The following is a 4,750-nucleotide window of genomic DNA, read 5'->3' on the forward strand; positions in this document are numbered from 1 at the left end:
AAGGCACTTCACAACACTTGAACTAAAGAGCTGACTCATCCTCCTCTCTGCTTGTCAGGGATTATGATCATGAATACATCTGATAAGATCTTCAGATGAGTCTCTGTAGGAATGGAGTTCATGAGGAGACGAAGGGGTATCATTCTGCACTCAATACCCCATAATGAGAAAGTGAAAACAGAATTTAAGAAATATTTGCACAGTGGCCTCCATAATTCTTAAATGGAAGAAGTTTGAAATAACTAGGACTCTTCCTAGATCTGGTTGCCCACCAAACAAATCTGGCCAAATGATCCTTGGTAAGGCCTCATGCACACGACTATGTATTTTGCGGTCCGCAAACAATAAGGATGAAGTCCATGTGCCCTTAATAGAACGGTCCTATCCTTGTCCGTAATGCGGACAATAATAGGACATGTTCTATTTTTTTGTGGAACGGAATGCAAACGGACTAATTTCTAAAACGGACATGGAAAGACAATATACGTTTGTGTGCATGAGGCCTAAGAGAGGTGACCACTCTGGCTGAGCTTCAAACATCCGGTGTACAGATGGGAGAAACTTTTAGAAGGTCAACCACCACTGCAGAACCCCACCGATCTGGGTTTTATGCAGAGTGACCAGCCTCTCCACAGTCAAAAGACATGAGGGCTGCCTAGAGTTTGCAAGAAAACATCTAAAAGGACTCTCAGAAACAAGATTCTCTGGTCTGATGAAACAAAGATTGACATTTTTGGCCTCAATTCTAAGTGTCATGTCTGGAGGAAACCAGGCAGTGCCTATCACCTGCCCAGTAGCATCCCTACAGTGAAGCATGGAGGTGGCATCATGCTGTGGGGGTGTTTTACAGTGCCTGGGACAGGGAGACTAGTCAGCATCTCTCAGAGTGTCCTTGAGTGGCCCAGCCAGAGCCCTGACTTGAACCCATCAAACATCTCTGGAGAAACTTAAATGGCTCTTTACAGACAGTCCTCATCCAACCTGATAGACCTTAAGAGGATCTGCAGAGAAGAATGGCAGAAAATCCCCAAATCCAGGTGTGCAAACCTTGTGGCATCATACCTAAGGCCTCTTTCACACTTGCATTGTCCGGATCTGGCGTGTACTCCACTTGCCGGAATTACACGCCGGATCCGGAAAAACGCAAGTGTACTGAAAGCATTTGAAGACGGATCCGTCTTCAAAATGCTTTCAGTGTTACTATGGCAGCCAGGACGCTATTAAAGTCCTGTTTGTCATAGTAGGAGCGGTATACTTACAGTCCGCGCGGCTCCTGGGGCGCTCCAGAATGACGTCAGAGCGCCCCATGCGCATGGATGACGTGCCATGCGATCACGTGATCCATGCGATTGGGACGCCCTGACGTCACTCTGGAGCGCCCCGGGAGCCGCACGGACGGTAAGTATGCTGCTCCCCCGCTCCACTTTACCATGGCTGCCAGGACTTTAGCGTCCTGGCAGCCATGGTAACCATTCAGAAAAAGCTAAACGTCGGATCCGGCAATGCGCCGAAACGACGTTTAGCTTAAGGCCGGATCCGGATCAATGCCTTTCAATGGGTATTAATTCCGGATCCGGCCTTGCGGCAAGTCTTCAGGATTTTTGGCCGGAGCAAAAAGCGCAGCATGCTGCAGTATTTTCTCCGGCCAAAAAACGTTCCGTTCCGGAACTGAAGACATCCTGATGCATCCTGAATGGATTTCTCTCCATTCAGAATGCATTAGGATAAAACTGATCAGGATTCTTCCGGCATAGAGCCCCGACGACGGAACTCTATGCCGGAAGAAAAAAAACGCAAGTGTGAAAGAGCCCTAAGAAGACTGGAGGCTGCAATCACTGCCAAAGGTGCATCAACGAAGTACTGAGTAAAGGGTCTGAATACTTACTGTATGTCAATGCAATATTTTATTTTTTCCTTTTCAGTAAATTAACAAAGATTTCAAACATTCTGTTTTCACTTTCATTATGGGGTATTGAGCGAGGAATGATGTGGGAAAACTTTTATTTTAGCACAAGTCCACAACATAGCAAAATGTAAAAAAAGTTAAAGGGTCTGTAGACTTTCCAAATGCACTGTATATCATAAGAACATTACAGATAGACCATGCAGCGCTAACATACCGCCATATCACAGACAAAAAAACTAAGCAAAATAGTGGCATATTATGGAAGCAATCTCCCCTACTTCTACACTACCTCGGTTTTCATTTTCAGGTATTGGTGCTGTATAGATCACTGTAGGGTGACACTTGTGTGCAGTGTGAATGAGGCCTAAGGATAGGGTTGCTTGTTATAATAGACCTAACCTTGCTAAGAAACAGAAGGGCTACACTTCCCTCTGCCGTGTGCTGTACGGAAGGGCCTACCTGCACAACCCCCTGAACCGTATACGGTACTCAGCATTCATCCTTTGCATTGTCTTACAGGACTTAATTACACTTCATACATGAATACATTTTATAGGCACAGTGTGACATGGTCAGAAAAACCTAGAGGTAGCGACACAACAACGCGGTGACATCTCTGTACTTTATTGATTTGACATCAAGGTCTCGGCACAGTCCGTATGGTTACATTTAATGGCGTCTCTGAAAGTCACATATATCAGTGTATTTACTCTGGATGAGAAGAGGCTGCAGAGGTTCCCCTGTCTTCTACTGGGAAGGTACTGCACCCATATAAGACACCTGAGCATGCAGGTATAAAAATACTACTGTGGAGAAGGACAAGCTCCAGCCGCAGGACCTTCCAAACAGAGAGAAGATACAATGGAGATGTGGAAGTGACGCCATGGAGGCATACTGAAAACTGGAGGAAAAAGACATTTATTTGAGGTTTTAGGTCAGTATGGTGGTGTCGCACATTTTGGTGCATTCCATATTTCCGACTTTTCACTTTTACCACTTTTCAAAAGTGGGTGGGGCTTAGTGGGAAGGGCATGGCCTCCCATAGCAGGGCAATAGGCCGCATGCACACGACCGTGGTTGGGGTCCACATCCGAGCTGCATTTTTGCCGGGTCAAATGCGGACCCATCCTCTTCCATGGGGCTGCAAAAGATACGGACAGCACACCGTGTGCTGTTCCCATTTGCACGTCCGTTCCGAGGCCAAATTTGAACATGTCCTATTCTTGTCCATATCACGGACAAGGAAAGGACTTCTCTATTGAGGGCTAGACAATCCGTTCTGCAAAATGTAGAACCCCCACAGCCGGTGTCCATGATTTGCGGAGCGAAAAAGTCATATGCATGAGGCCTTACTATAATTTATTGCAGAAACTGGAAGTAAGGGTAGGTTCACAGTTGAGTTTATCAGATCCTAGCCAGATACTGCAGTTCACCGCCAGATCCCATTGTCTATATTGATATCTGGCTGCCTTCCAGCATGAGTGCCGGGTTTCAGTCACACAAAAACCTCATGCCCGGGAGACTTGTGCCTCTTAATAAATTTGATGGACTTCATACTAAGACTGGAATTTGTAACGCCCGTCTTACTATATCTGCCCCCCCTGTGGTCAGCGGTACACAGGCGAGGGCTGAACCTATGCTCATATCTACATCAGAGGCTACGCTGGCAGCCTCCGTCACAGATTTAGTGTTTCTGATGGGAAAAATAGTGCTGAATGAAGGGCTGCGTTTTCTGTCAAAACAGCAGAGACCGCGGCAGAACCCACTGTAAGGGTCCATTCACACGTCCCCAAAATGGGTCCGCATCCGTTCCGCAATGTTGCGGAACAGGTGCGGACCCATTCATTTTCAATGGGGCCGGAATGTGCTGTCCGCATCCGCATTTGCGGATCCGCACTTCCAGATCTGCAAATAAATAGAACATGTCCTATTCTTGTCCTCAATTGTGGACAAGAAAACGCATTTTCTATGAGTGCCGGCGATGTGCGGTCCGCACATTGCCGGTGTCCATGTTTTGCGGATCCGCAAAACACATACGGACGTGTCAAAGGACCTACAGTCCATGAGGCTTACAATGGAAACCACAGAATAGGTGTGAACAGAGACTTATCCTGAAAATTCATCAGGAATGATCGGTACGCTTCAAAGAAGGATTGAGAAAAGCCAAGTATGAATCTGTCAGGGGCAAAAAGCAGGCCATGATCCACTGCACGATGGATAATCTAAATTCTAAAAGACTAATACAAGGCAGAAGTCTGAAAGGCAGATCTCTCCCGCCGACTGACCAGCGGATCTGCCCCCCATCTAATTCAATGGAGCTCATCCGCAGCTTTTCCATGTAGAATCTGCAGCTGTAATAAACATGCCATAGATGTTAAAATCTGCATTTGATTATTTTTCCCAGTGCATGCAGTAAAGGGCATCTGTCAGCAGTTTTGTCCCTATGACACTGGCTGACCTGTTACATGTGCACTTGGCAGCTGAATGTTGTGGTTTCCATTACACCTAAAGGATCTGCTCTTTCTAAAACTGCCGCGTCCTCTCCACTTTGATTGACATGGCCAGGCATGATGACATTTTCCCCAGTGCAGAGGGCACAGCGGTTGTAGAAAGAGCAGATCCTCTAGGTGTAACGGCAACGCCCCCGTTGCTCCTAGAGGCTCATTTGCATCTATTAAACATAATTTTTCTCAGCAATGCCGGCACATATGAACATGGGACCAACACAGAGGCCTTCAGCTGCCAAGTTCACATGTAACAGGTCAGCCAGTGTCATAGGTACAAAACTGCTGACAGATGTCCTTTAACCTGCTCACTTGCATGTGAATATTCCCTTAGTGGCCA

This window comes from Bufo bufo, chromosome 1, assembly GCF_905171765.1.
Source record: "Bufo bufo chromosome 1, aBufBuf1.1, whole genome shotgun sequence".
NCBI classification, from domain to species: Eukaryota; Metazoa; Chordata; class Amphibia; order Anura; family Bufonidae; genus Bufo; species Bufo bufo.